Consider the following 16,247-nt stretch of genomic DNA (forward strand, 5'->3'; position numbering starts at 1 on the left):
GGGTTTCAACACAGGAATTTTGTGGGGACACAGTTCAGCCTGTAACAGTGAGCTACCATATTTAAGCAGGAGAAATCTGGTTAATCATTATGTTTAATACTTTTTTATAAACATAAAATTGTACACTTTTAGCCACGAGCTAGAGAGTCTCCAAGATTATGAAGACTGAAGTAAGAAAGCTAAAATAACAATTTGGAAAGTATCCTAAAAGTGATCAATGGAGAAGAAAGAGTATCCTTATCATTTTAGACGTCATGAATCAGATGATGTATATTAGAAAGATTGGTATTTGTGTCACATGACATTTTTAGATCTTTTATAACACCTCCTTGACTTAATTTTGTTATATGATGCTTTCAATTATTAAAACTTTCTTCAAACAATGTAATTATACACCTAATAAGAGAGAAAGGTATACAATGTCCAATACTTCTAACATCCCCAGGCTTTTAAAGAATAACAGCACATATAAACATCTAAGAAACTAAAATTAATTACTTGAAAAAGTGTAAGAAAGACATGGTTTGAGGACATTATTAAATCAAGCCTACTATGTTGATATTAGGAATTCCATCAAATAAGGAAAGTCACAAGGGTGTGTGTTCCAAAAAGATAAAACCTAAGAATGTTAGAAGATAAGTAAAAGGTTTTATATTTCAGAATCTAATACAGTCTTTCCCAATTGCTGGCTGCTTTATTCTCCTTTGAATACAATAGGAATCCACCCAAGTGGGGAACAGAGCATTCATCTCATTTTGTCCTGCACTAGAACAGATGAACAGAATGCCAAAAGCAATGAGAAGGAAAATTACACAACATGTCCCTTGTGAATATCTATAAAAATGCCCAGCATCTTGTAGCACATTTAAGTAAAATATAATGAGTAGCAACAGATAATACATATGCAATTTCATGAAAATGCCATTTGGGGAGGTGGAAAGGGTTTCTTAGCTGGAAACAGCATGGGCTTGACCCTGCTTCCCCTCAAGCCACAGTTCTACTTCTTCCCTACCATATATGATAGAATTTCATAGTTGCAAACACATGGTGTACACCCACTATCTCTGTTTAAAAAAAAATGCTTATTTTGCAAAAGTCATTATTGTCCCTGTCCATGCACAAAGAAAAATTATTCGAATAATACAGTACTGTATCATACATAAAAATCTAACTTCCCACTTTTCCTTCCTTCCATGTCAACCTCAGAGGAAATTGTTTGCATTTTAAAATGTGTATGTGTCTAGATAGGTCTAAATAATCTCTTTATAACCCTCTTTCTTAATGGCAAACTTGTACAAAATATATTGACTTATTTTGAAAGGAAGGAAATTCAGCACACTTCCATTACCCATAACTTTTCCCCAGTTTTTAGTAACTAAAATAAAGTTTATTACATAGGATATCCATATGCACATATCTGTATCTATAAATAAATGTTTTCATATTGCTCTCAATGGATATATTTATCTATTTTCAAATTTACTAAATTTTTTCCTGGTACATATGAGAAATGTTCCCAATTCTTCACCCCAACCTGTATCAGTGAACTTATTGTGTGAGTTTGTAGTTACTCTTGTCAGGAGATGACATATATCCCCCCCAAATCTTGAATCTGGGTCTGGACTCACTATGGTCGATAGAATGTGGAAGAATTTATGGATGCCAGTTTGGAGTGCAGATCTCAAAGTCTTGTGCTTTCCTAATCTTTCTTTTGGACAAGAAGTTCATCATGAGAATAAGTCTGGCCAACATGCTGGATATGAAGGACCTTGTAGGGAAGAGCTCAGTTTTCCCAGCTGACCCTATATCTGACCAGCTTCAGGAATCCATCTAAATCTTTGTCTGCTGATATCCAACCTCCTTCCCACAGTGAGTGCCTTGTGTAAATTTTTGCTTTTCAGGAAGGGAGGAAAGAAAATGTGTGTGCTCACTCTGCCATTTTTCCTCAGAGTAATATTCTCTACTTAACTCTTGGTCATCTGGACTTCAGCCAGAGCACTCTACAATGCCTCACTTTACTTTTATACGGACTCTGAGAGATTTCTCCCCATTGAGGTTTATAAGAAATGACTCTTCCCTATTCAAAAATACTTACCAGGGGTGCCTGGATGACTCAGTCAGTTGAGCTTCCGACTCTTGATCTCAGCTTGGGTCTTCATCTCAGGGTTGTGAGTTCAAGCCCCATGTTGGGTTCCACATGGAGCCTACTTACAAACAATAAGAACAACAACAACAAAAACAGAAAACTTACTCCCACAATCTCCACCACTCTGGAAATGGGATAATCTGAGTAGCTTTTGCCTACTCTCTTGTTTACTATAAATTGCACTGCTCTGGATGTTGAACTTGGCCTATGTTGGTACCCTCTTCAATTAAAGAAGGATCTCTCAGTATGGAGTCATGTATCTGTTCCTTTGCTGAAACCTAAAAACTCATGCCTGTTCTCATTCTTCTGGTAATTCTCTAAGGTAAAAGAGCAACACAGGGAGATTTAGTAGAAAGACTACATATTGAGTTGTGACAACCTCTGCCCCTACCTCCAATGGAGGTCTCCATGCATAGAACAGTTTGACAATTAGCACTTGATTCTGAAGGAAAATTCATGTTGTTTATCTTAAAAAAATTTTCAAATAATTTTCTGTGGGAGACTAGAAAAACTAATGTGGGCTTACCTATAAACAACCTGTCTGTCACTCTGTGTCCAAGCATAGTGGTCAGTCTCAGATGTCATCCTAAAGGGAAGTCTGAAAGTTAACAAAATCTGATGACATATCTAGAATACAGTCATCTCTCTTCTCTCTTTGTTCTTAAAAATAAATGGATTCGGGGCGCCTGGGTGGCTCAGTTGGTTAAGCGACTGCCTTCGGCTCAGGTCATGATCCTGGAGTCCTGGGATCGAGTCCCGCATCAGGCTCCCTGCTCGGCGGGGAGTCTGCTTCTCCCTCTGACCCTCCTTCCTCTCATGCTGTCTCTCATTCTCTCTCTCGCAAATAAATAAAATCTTAAAAAAAAATAAAAAAAATAAAAAAATAAATGGATTCATGAGAATTGCCTGATATTTGAGATATTCTGAAATGTGAAGTTTTTAAAAAAATACTAAGATAAACAAAGGAGAAATGACCTTAAAGCAATTTGCAGAAGAGTATATATAAATTTAAAAAAAAAAAAAGCAGAAGATGTTACATGTCAGTATCAGAAAAATTTCCTGAGTTGAAGAAAAATGTAGGGCTTCAAATTGAAAGAACCTTGTAAGGGTTAGATGAAAAGGGTATAGATAGGTATGGCTAGGTAAACCCCAGGTGAAATTTCAGAAAAAAAGATAAATAAAATATCCTAAAGGCTTCTAGAAAGTAAACAGTTTACCAACAAATGGACATGATCAGACTGGCATCAGAGAGATTAAACATGCTCAGGACTTGATGGCTGAAAACAATGAAGCAACACCTTTAAAGGTAAGAAGGAACATGACTCATAATTAGTCACAATATTAACCAAATATGGGAAAGAAAAAAAAGACAATTTTTTCACTTGACAGTTCAGAAAATTTACCCACAGTTTTCCTAGAAAAGTATTCGAGGACATGTAACAAACTAAGAGAGTAAAATAGGATGATACATGTAGCAAAAAAAATAATAATAATAACAATAATAAATAAGAGAGTAAACCAGGAAGATGACATAGTACCCAGAAACAGTATAAACAACCCAGCAAACCAATCAAAGGAAAGCCCAGGATAACAACTACACTGAAGGCCTTGAGCAGGAGGTTATATATTTCAGTAAGCAAGTTGCCAGAAATCAATGAAGTTCTTGAAATAGGGAGTGTTCCTGAGAGTTTGGCTCACTTGATGTTACGAACTACTATGCATAGAATATAGGAATAATAAGTTGTCTCTAGGACATAGTAAGGTAAATAAGTATGGTCCAAATATGAAAGACTTGGTCCAAATTAGAATATGAAATAAGCATACTACTAAGAGGTATAATAATTATTTAAAGATTTTATTCATTTATTTGAGAGAGAGAAAGTGAGACAGTGAGAGAGAGCATGAGAAGGGGGAGGGTCAGATGGAGAAGCAGACTCCCCACCAAGCAGGGAGCCCAATGCGGGGCTCGATCCCGGGACTCTGGGATCATGACCTAAGCTGAAGGCAGCCGCTTAAATGACTGAGCCATCCAGGTGCCCCAAGAGGTATAATAATTGATGTTATTCATTGAGTGGGACCAATAACAACCTGGAAGATACTGCATAGGAATATGCAAACTGTGTTCACTGTGGCTGGCCACTAACCACATATAGTAATTTAAATATATAGAATTTACCTAAAGAAAATGCAATCTAAAATTCAGCTCATCAGTTTCACTAGCCACATTTCAAAATTCTCAATAGGCACATGTGACCAGTGGCTACCATACTGGACAGTGCAAATATAAAACATTTTTATTATCACAAAACAATATTGATATAGAGTGTTATGCCACTTAAATAAAATTTTAGACATCCAAATCAAACTATATTTTAGGTATATTTCTTAGCACAGGCTAAGCTGCTATAACAAAATACTATAAACTCAGCAGCTTAAACAATAGACAATATTTCTCACTCCTGGAGGCTTGGAAGCCCAAGATCAAAGCACCAGTAGATTCTGTGGAGAACCCTCTTCCAGGTTATGGATGCCTTTTTGCTGTATTCTTATGTAGAAGAGAGAAGGGGAACTCTCTTTCTTCCTCTTCTTAGAAGGACACTAATCTCATCAGAAATTCTCAATTTCCTGATCACATCTAAATCAAATTATGTCCCAAAGGCCCAACCCCCTCCAAATACCATCAGAATGGAGATTAGGGCTTTGGCATATAAATTTTGGGGGATACATTCAAACCATAGCATTCTACCCCTGCCTCTCTTTCCACAAGTCGCATCCTTTTTTTTTTTTTTTTTTTTTTTTTAAGATTTTATTCATTTATTTGAGAGAGAGAGTGTGAGGGAAAGAGAAAGCCCGAGATGGGGGAGGGTCAGAGGGAGAAGCAGACTCCCTGCTGAGCAGCAAGCCCAATGTGGGACTCCATCCTAAGACTCCAGGATCATGACCTGAGCCGAAGGCAAACGCTTAACCGACTGAGCCACCCAGGCACCCCAGTCACAACCTTTTTGCCTGCAAAATACATTCATTTCATCCCAACAGCCCAAGTCTTAACTTGTTCCAGCATCAACTCTAGAGTCTCAATTCCAAAGTCTCAACTGAGTATCATCTACATCAGATCTGGGTGATCCACAGTGAGGCTAGCCCAGCCCCTAAGTTTGCTTAAAATCCATTTGGCCTTTTAAGAGAAATGGTGGTTCATCTCTGAATTTCCTTGGGCCCATTCCTCCCTTTTCTTGAAGAACAGTACAGGTTGCAGCAGAAGAGAATAGTTTATCATTGGGTCCTGCAGAATCTAAGTCCAACAGTCTTCCTTCATTCCAGCGAAATCTCCACCCACTTTGATTCAAACTAGCAGTGCCCCTGCTTAAGTGGCTGAAATCAGGCCATGGTTCACACCAGACTAGCCTCCTTATCTGATGGTTACTAGGCCAGACCTCGGTGCTCTCCTCAGAACACAATTTCTCTCTCTCTCTCTCTCTCTCTCTCTCTCTCTTTTTTTTTTTTTTTTTCAGTAGGACAGGCTGAGAATTTTCCAAATCTTTAAGTTCTGTAGTTCTGTTTCCTTTTTACTAAAAATTCCTTCTTCCATTCATTTCTCTTTTCTGGCATTTTACACTAAGCAGTCAGAAGGCCAAGCTACTCCTCCAAAACTTTGCTTAGAATTCTTCCCAGTAAAATGCTCAATTTCATCACTTGCAAGTTCTATCTTCCGTGAAACACTAAGACACATTTAAGCCAATTTATTTGCCACTTTATGATGAGGACTGACTTTGATCCATTGTCCAATAACATTTTCCTCATTTCCTTCTGAAATCTAATCAGAATCACCCACAGGGTCCCTATTTCTACCTATATTCTGTACATGGTTATTTACATATTCTCTAGGAAGATGGATGTTTTCTCTATAGCGCTCGTCTTTTCTTTCTGAGCTCTCACTGGCATCATCATTAACAGCAATCTGAGTTCTTTCTACATGCACCTCAAAACTCAGCCTCTACTCATTATCCAGTTCTAAAGCCATTTCCACATTTGTATCTATTTGCTAACTAGCAGTCTACTTGTCAGGGCCAACTTCTATATTTGTCAGTTCTGGCTGTTATTTCAAAATATCATAGACTGGGTGGCCTAAACAACAAACGTTCATTTCTCACAGTTTCTGGAGGCTGGAAAGTCCAAGATCACAGTAGATTCCTGGTTCACAGATATCTATCTTCATCTGTCCTCATATGACCTTTCCTTGGGGAATGCATGGGAGTAAGAGAGAACTCTGGCCTCTTTCTCTTCCTGTAAGTATATTAATCCCATCAGAGGGGCCGAGCCTTATGACCTCATCTAAACTTAATTACCTCCCAAAGGGCCTATCTCCAAGCACTATCACACTGGGGATTAAGGCTTCAACATATGAAATTTGAGGCAACACAAACATTCAATCCATAGTAGTATATCCATATCTAAACCTATAAGTTAAAGTGTAAAGAAATGCATGGGGGTAATATTCACAAATTCAGTGTATCAATTTATGACTTATGCTATCTTTATGTCTTTATATCTAGATATGTCTTATCTAGATCACACCTATGGTCTTTGGTTCAACTGGGCTTTTTTATTTATTTTATTTTATTTTAAAGATTTTATTTATTCATCTGAGACACAGAGATACAGAGAGAGAGAGAGAGAGCATGAGCAGGGAGAGAGGCAGAGGGAGAGGGAGAAACAGGTTCCCTGCTGAGCATGGAGCCCAATGTGGGGCTCGATCCCAGGACCCTGGGATTATGACCTGAGCCGAAGACAGATGCTTAACCATCTGAGCCACCCAGTTGCCCCTCAACTGGGCTTTTTTAAATAGATGCTTTACTCTATTTGTTTGTCTTATTAAGCTAAAAATATCTATTATCTTCATTTGCTAAAGAGTCCTCAATTCTAAAATTTTTTATAATTATCTTGGAACCATGAAAAGGGATAGGACAAATAGTCAGTGAATAAATATCATATAATCTTGGGGCGCCTGGGTGGCTCAGTTGGTTGGGCGACTGCCTTCGGCTCAGGTCGTGATCCTGGAGTCCCTGGATCGAGTCCCGCATCGGGCTCCCTGCTCGGCAGGGAGTCTGCTTCTGCCTCTGACCCTCCCCCCTCTCATGTGTTCTCTCTCATTCTCTCTCTCTCAAATAAATAAATAAAATCTTTAAAAAAATATATATATAAATATCATATAATCAGATACAAATCAAATAGATTAAAAGCCAGTAGGTACTGAGCACTCACCATGAGCAAAGCACTCTGTCTGCCCTTATTGGACATCATAAGATCAAGAAAAGATACATTTGATTCCCTTGCTTTAATTCCACCACATTCTCAGGGATTCTCTTCACTGCATTTGATGAAGCTCCATGGAAATAAGTGTTTTCTTCTGCTCAGTTATTCATTCTTCATGCTGGTTAACACACACACAAAACACAATTATTAGAAGCTAAGTTAGATTGTGTGTGTGTGTGTGTGTGTGTGTCTTAGACACATTCTAACACTTTCCATGTATCACAGTATCTAAATTTAACTCATTTTCTCAATTTTTAGGGAAAGATAAATATTATCCTGTTTGGTGTCTAGCAGCTGCCACCCGAATCACAAATTCTGAGATTTCTTATTCAGTTTGTCTGAAGTAGCTATCTCAGCATAAAAGTTGTGCTTTTACTCATTGATGTGATCAACTTCAGTCTGGATAAGGCAATAGGAATGGAAAAAGATGAAGAAAGAAATAACCGATTTGTTAAACAAATATATAAAATTTAACAATGAATGCTATAGCCTCAGAGGAAGTGGGAAAGGATTAGGAGTGCATAATATTAGAATTTATCCAGAGAAAGAAACAAAAACAGACATTTACTTTCCTCTTCCACTGCACTCTCAATTTAACAATAGTGAGCCTGTAACCCAAGGAGAAAAGAGAATAAAAAATAGAAGTTTAGAGCTTTTGGAACTGAATAAACTCTTTGTTTATGTTTCTGTTTCAGGTTTTGTTTTAAACAATGAGCATTTCGGTGATGGTGAAGGGTATATCCATTTTTATTTTCATTTTTTTCATGCCAGACTCCCCATATCCCTCTTGTAATCCTGAGTATGTATTCAGGAATAAATGAAAGAAAGAGAGAAAGAGAGAGAGAAGGAAGGAAGGAAGGAAGGAAAGAAGGAAGGAAGGAAGGAAAGAAGGAAGGAAGGAAAGAAGGAAGGAAGGAAAAAGAAAGAGAACCTTATAGTCACTTTTTGCCTCCAGAGAAAGAGAAGAGCCAAATGTTAAAGGTTGTCAAGGGATTTGCATTGACTTTAACTTGAAGGTGCAAAAGAGGAATTTTATGCTTCCTTCTTGGTTAACCATCCTAATTTCAAAGGTTTAATAAATCAGCTTAGTTGTAATAAAGCTTCTTAAAACATGTTTCTTTTCCACTATTGCAATATAATTCTGAATCTGATTTCAATTTTATAGTGATTTATACTCTTATTAATACCATATTTTATTGAAACTAGCTTATATAAACAAAGATTAGAATGCATGGAGGAATTAGAATTTCAGCATTTAATGATGCCAGATCAAGGCGTATGAAAGTAAAAAAAGTTTTGTCAAGTTAAACAAGACATACTTAACCTCTTGAATGGCTCATTAGTCCACATACTGGAATTATTAATTGCAATGGAGAAATTATAGTATAGTGCTATGTGAAGTCTATCTTATCAATTATCTCAGTATGGCTTGAGCTTCAATTTATGACATCAAATAAGTCCCCAGCATGCAACATTCCTGGGGGAAATAATGATGATCAGAACTAAGTTTCTATACTTGGGAAATACTGGAATCCAGAAAATACATAAGCAACAACATAGTGAATAATTATTGACATATATCCCCGTTTGTTTTAAGTGATTAATTATATTGTCTTAAGACTGTAGAAATTAGCACCATGTTGACTCAACTATTGCCGTTTTCATCTGTCTTTGTCCTAATTAGACATTAAAAGAAAACAAAACAAATCAAAACAAAACAATTATAGTGCTGTAGCTAGAAACACTAGCTTTTGAAATTTAGACTAGATGTTGAATCCCTGTTCCACTATTTTCTAGTTCTGCAAACTTAACCAAGTTACTAAGCTTTCCATAAATTTAGTTTCCACAAATGTTATATGTCATTGTCATTAGCATCATCATCGTCATCGTCCTTAATAGGTAAGTATAGACATAATATATGTGCCCTATACCATGTGCCTTTGACCTATCGCATATTTCAGTGCCATTTATGGTAGAGAGTTCCTAGTCTTTCTGTTAGCGTCTCATATCATGGGCCTGCTGAGACTCTCAATTTTCCTGTCTGTGCTTTTCCTTATGAAAGGAAGCTTGCTCAGATGCGTTACACTCAGGGAAGGCTCGGGTAATAGGGATGGGGTGGGTATAGGGGTAGAGAAGTTGGCCTCTGGTGCAACTCTACCTTTCCTACTTTGGAAGTCTAATTATCTGGCATATTCCACCCAATTCCTCACAAGGCCCATGGTGGGATTGAGCCTCAGCTGACCATAGTTCATTAATACATCTGCAGTTATCTTTCTTCCTTCCTTGTCTTATCATCTCTCCTTCTACCCCATCTCTGCTTCCTTACTCTTACTTTTTCTAAAATAATCTACCTGTATCCAGCTACTTGTCCTCAGTTCTGGTAGGAACTAGAGAATTGTTTCTTATCATCATGGTAGTCATCACCTTCATTGTCATGATCATCGTCATCATCATCATCATTGTCATCAGGATTATTTTGGTGGTTATTTCCACGTTTCCCACATTATTATAGGAAAATATTAATTAATAATATTTCCTTCCAATAGGTAGAGATTTCTGTAACTGATATATTTATTTGACACTTTGGAATGGAAAATAAGAAAATAAGACAATTTTAAGAGTTGTAGAGCCCCTTTGTGGTTGCTTATGGTGCCATTGAGTTGAATAACATAAATCAGAGTTTGCATAATGTAGATTTTATAATGACTTGGTGAACTATTATGATTTTTTCCCTTAATTTAAGCTTACTGTAATAATGAATCATATCAAATGATTAATATCAAAAGTATTTTTGGGGTGCCTGGTGGCTCAATTGGTTGAGAATCCAACTCTTGGTTTGGGCTCAGGTCATGATCTCAGGGTTGTGACATGAAGCCCTACATTGGGCTCCATGCTCAGTGGAGAGTCTGCTTGAGATTCTCTCTCTCTCCCCCTTCTCAGCTCGTTCTCTCTCTCTGTGCCCCCCCTCAAATAAGTAAATAAATCTTTACAAAAAGGTATTTTTATTTTTAATTTTTATTTATTTATTTATTTTTAAAGATTTTATTTATTTATTTGAAAGAGAGAGAGAGTACAAGCAGGGAGAGCAGCAGGCAGAGGGAGAGGGAGAAGCAGGCTCCCCACTGACCAGGGAGCCTGATGCGGGGCTCAATCCCAGGACCTGAAATCATGACCTGAGCTGAAGACAGACTCTTAGCAACTGAGCCACCCAGGCGCCCCACAAAAAGGTATTTTTAAAAATATGGAAATCGGCAATGTAATTTTCAAACCCTAAAGCACTTTGGGAACCCATATTTTTATAAAACAAGTTGTTCTGATCATTTTTATCTACTCATCAAATATCCATAAGTAGTTGACATCCATAAAAATATTTATATACCAGAAGATAATAGTTACAGGGTATAAAGTATTACATAACTTGAAATGCTTATTAACTCGGATCAGTCTTCCCCAGAATTATTATATTTCCTCTGCTCAGTATATGGTGAACTTCATTTGCATTCTCATTGAGTTAGAGCACATTATCAATCCGAGTTATATTTAAATTTAATTCTGTTCAATATTGAAAATTGTTTGCACAGAGCTGGCTATAATTTTTAATCATTAAGGCTTAATAATTTCAATTAAATCCTATGATGTATGAGATGCAAGGTATTAAAATGAAAAAAAAAAAGCCACTTCATAGTAGTAGCTTTGGGATAAGTCAAGTTTTGACACACAATAAACTCATTTGGCATATAATGAGAACATATATTCAATATTGAAGATTAACGTAAAGAACATGAACCACTTAAAATGTTACTGCTATCTGCTCTGTAATTTCTCACACAAAGTACCTGCACTGTACAAGTAGTAATCTGCATTCTGTGCATCACAGATGAATAAGTTTTTTTTTTGTTTTTTGTTTTTTTTTTTTATTTATTTGCGAGAGAGAGAATGAGAGACAGAGAGCATGAGAGGGAGGAGGGTCAGAGGGAGAAGCAGACTCCCTGCTGAGCAGGGAGCCTGATGTGGGACTCGATCCTGGGACTCCAGGACCATGACCTGAGCCGAAGGCAGTCGTTTAACCAACTGAGCCACCCAGGTGCCCATCACAGATGAATAAGACAGAATCACTTCACTTTAGCAAATCATAATCTATTAGGGAAATAAAAAAAAATAAATAGTTATAAGTACATTTTATAAATTCTCTGTTATATATTAAAACAAAACTATAAAATTATAGTAACTGATGATGATCATGCAAATTTCATGGAAAGATTGCATTTGAACTGGATCTTGAAAAATAAGAATGCAGTTCTGAGTGAAGGTTTTTGAGGAGAAAATCCCATATCACATGGTATCATGGACAGAAGATGTGCCAGGGTAAAAGAGATTACCAAAATTAAAGCGTTGTCCAGGTTAGTGGAAAATAGTGTGGAAACCTCGAAAATCAACTAGATCATGTTGTCATGTATATTGTATTTTGTACTTACATATTTGAAATTCACCATGTAGTTAATGAAGAAGCCATTGAAAGATTATGGGAAGACATCCACTTCTTTATTTAACATGTCGCTTTTGGATTTCCCCTGAGAATAAATCTCTCCTGAGGTGATGATCACTTCTGGTCCCATAGTGACCATCTATGTGTGGATAACTGAAATTTACCTTTCCACCGCAACATTATTTTTCCTGAAAGACAGATATGATACACATCTACTTATCTTCCCACAGAAGTCTAAGAGGAATCTCAAAATAAATATGTTCAAAACTAACTCATTGACTTTATCTTTAAAATATCTTATCACTGATATTCCCCATTTCAAGAAACTACCACCACACACACACGCGAGTGCACGTGCACGCATCCGGGTGCAAATTAAGAATCAAAGGTTTTATTTGCTTTCTTTCTCCAACACCCTACGTGCTTACCAATCTACCAGTAAGTCCTGATTTCAGCATCAAAATCATCGTGATCTTGGGACACCTGGGTGGCTCAGTCGGTTAAGCATCTGCCTTCAGCTCAGGTCCTGATCCCAGGACCCCGGGATCCTGCTGCATTGGGTTCCTTACTCAGTGGGGAGCCTGCTTCTCCTTCTCCCTCTGCCCCTCCTCCCTGCTCATGGACATGCACTCTCTCTCTCTCTCTCTCCCTCTCTCTCTCTCAAATACATACTCTTTAAAAAAAATCATGCTCTCTTTTCTACTTTATTTCCACTCTTACCACACTTGTTCCTGTGATCACCCTGTCTTCTGGACTAGTGGGAGAACCTCTTAACTGACCTCCCTGCTTTCACTTTTGGTTTCCTGTAATCAATTCTTCACACCATAGCCAAAGGTATCTTTTAAAAATGTGTTGCAGTTTTTCTTATACCACTTTTTCTCTTGTTTAGTACGGACAAGCCATACCATCTGTCTGGCTGTTCCTTGGGCTCTAATTTCCTGCCTAAGGTATTTCATGAACATCCCTTTCTCATGAACAAGGTTTTTGCTAACTTCCTGAGTAAGGCCTTTAAATGTCCTGCCAATTGCTTTTTTTCTTGCATGGTCATTCTCTGTCTTACCAATAATTTACCCATTGTTTTATCTTCAACAAATTATTTAGAATTAGCTTAAATTATCCCTTTTACTATATTTTTATTTGCCAATTGTCTGCCACCAATTCGCCATTAAAAAACTGGAATGTTAACTCTATGACAGCAAAGTTCATGTCTGTGTTATTTCACTGCTATATCTACAGCACCAAAGAACCACAAAAATATTTGTAGAATAAAAAAAAGAAAACATTTTATACAAGTGTTCCCAACATCAGTATGATCCCAGGCAAACATGAGGCATGAACTTTAGAGAAAGATATGGCATAGTCTTCATTTATATTGGCTAAATGTATGTGACAATCGTCAGCCCATAGAAGGCACTCCATAAACATTTCTGGAAAGATTGAATAGCCTAAATTAGAGAAAGAAGAGATACAGAGATAATATATTTCCAACAACAACTATACGGCATGGTAAAATTAAAAATATCCTTGATCTCAGAGAGCAAACATAGATAGAGCTGGATGTTAAGAGTCGCTGGGTATCACCAAATGACTTTCACTGTTAAGGGTAAAAGAGATCCTATAACAGAGGTCATAAAGTAAACAAGATGAGCTATGGCTTCAGGCAAAACAAGGACACTAATGAGGAAACCAGGGAGAACTCTAGCACAGCACAAGGGCCAATACTCTAACGATAGGCCCCTTCGCCACTCTCAATGAGGAAACAAAAACATTCCTTTGAACATGCATTTTAGATAGATAGAAATGAGTACTTGCCACAATCAAAAGAAAGTTAAAATATATGACCCTAAATAGCTATGTCATTTTCTGGATCGTTTTTTTTTTTTTTTTTTTTTTTTTTTTTTTAAGATTCCACCCATTTATTTGAGAGTGAGCCAAAGAGAGAGCACAAGCGGGGGGAGGGGCAGAAGGAGAGGGAGAAGCAGATTCCCCAACGAAGCAGGGAGCCCAACACAGGCTGATCCCAGCACCCTGGGATCATGACCTGAGTTGAAGGCAGACACTTAACTGACTGAACCACCCAGGCGCCCCGGATCAAAAATTTTTAATGGAGTAGTGGAGCGATGATGATGTTGATGATGATTATAATTATGATGATGATCTCATTGAGTTGTCATAGAAAGTAAATGCTTTGTTCTTACATAGATTACCAACGAAACTGTTTCTCTCATCTTTATATCTAACAAATATTTAAGATGTTCTGCAGATTTTGTCAGAAAAAGAGGGTAGCACAGTGTCTCTGTCAAAAGTCATCCAGGGGCATATACTATAGCAATAATTCTGCCTTGGCTTCAGTTAGAAATAAAACCAGTCATTAAGCATTAAAACCACTCACTTGCCTTAATTGCTGTACTTACATGATTTCTCATTATGTTTGACTATCTAGAGACATTTGCTGATGGAGAAGGACTTTCCTCTTTATGTCTGTTCATCACCTGCTCAGAAACTAATTTGGACTCATAAGGAAAAAAGAAAAAAAAAAAAAAAATGGCAGTTTTTACAGCCTGATTCCCACCCTGTGTAGTTCACAAGATTGTTACGAAATGAATCTTCAACAAACTTGCAGAATTAGCATTCCCATCACTTTAATCTAAAGAATGGAGTGCAAGATTTTGGTTCACTTACTTGTGGATGTGGTCATAACACAGTTAATATTTAAATATAGCCCAAACCTTTTTTTGTGGGATGTGAACTTACACAGAAAATCCTTTAAACTGAAAATAGAGAGGCTGCGCATGCATGCTAAGGGAAAGTTAACTTTTTTTTTTTTTTTTTTTAAGATTTTATTTATTTATTTGACAGAGAGAGACAGCGAGAGCAGGAACACAAGCAGGGGGAGTAGGAGAGGGAGAAGCAGGCTTCCCGCTGAGCAGGGAGCCTGATGTGGGACTGGATCCCAGCACCCTGGGATCATGACCTGAGCCGAAGGCAGACGCTTAACGACTGAGCCACCCAGGCGCCCCTGAGAAAGCTAACTTTTTTAACAGACAAATTAGTGAGTGTATCCGAGCCCTAAAGTTAGCTCCTCCCCCAAGGACCAGAATTTCAGGAATAGGGATGATTGTCCAATAAGACAGTAATTGTTGAAGTGATGATGTTAATAGATGGCAACTATTTTCTGGAACGTAAAATAGTCTCTGGAGAAATGGCAATATTTGAGATTTCCTAGAATATTTTCCCATCCATATCCATACCTCTAGGGAATGTATCTGTTTATTTTAATGCTTTTTTTTTTTTTTTTTCCTCTTGAGGACTTGATAAAATGTTTACTTTTTGTATTGAGCCACATAGGCCAACTTGCTATCTATGATAATCATCTGGTAACTCGGTTACAAAGATGGATGCATGCAGTAAGAATAGAGTCAGCAAGATCTCGGAAAGAGTGGACATTGGAAAGAATACAATTCAAGAACTGGACAATATCGGGGAAGTGGAGTAATACCAATTAGAGGGGAATAAGAAGAACTATGATGGGATTTTACAAATATATTGAGTTTAAATATGTACTGCATTGGTTTTATGAGGTTAAAAACCTCGATAATTTATTTTTTTTCAAAGATTTTATTTATTCATTTGACAGAGAGAGACACAGTGAGAGAGGGAACACAAGCGGGGGCAGTAGGAGAGGGAGAAGCAGGCTCCCCGCAGAGCAGGGAGCCCGATACGGGGTTCGATCCCAGGACCCTGGGATCACGACCTGAGCTGAAGGCAGCTGCTTAATGACTGAGCCACCCAGGCACCCCAAAAACCTCCATAATTTAATCCTTGAAATAATCCATGCACATTAGGTAATTCAAAAACTACAGGACTTGATGGAGATTTACTCAACTAGACATTAGTGGAGCTAGGATTTTATCCTAGGTTTATCTGACTCTAATTGTCATTCTCTTTTCAATATTCAACACTAACTATCGTCAATAGCAATCACACATGGTCAGGACACAAGTCATAAATTTGAAGTAAAGTAACATTATTCAGTCATTCAAGAATATGATATCATAGAAATAATAGAAGGAGACTTTCTGGAATCAGAGGGTATTCAGCAATGCATTCCAGTGAGGATTAAAAGATTATTGATTACACTGAATTTAGAAACATTTTGATTATAAACCTGTGACAGATAGCTATCATTTATTTCCCCAGGAAAGTCTTTAGAGAGTTGCTATAGCCAATTTCAAGTAAACCTTCCAGGAACACTTTAAAATTTTTTGAGATTTTTTTCATTTATTATTACCTTGTATTTCAGGG

Source organism: Phoca vitulina, unplaced genomic scaffold, assembly GCF_004348235.1.
Source record: "Phoca vitulina isolate PV1807 unplaced genomic scaffold, GSC_HSeal_1.0 scaffold17, whole genome shotgun sequence".
Lineage (NCBI taxonomy): Eukaryota > Metazoa > Chordata > Mammalia > Carnivora > Phocidae > Phoca > Phoca vitulina.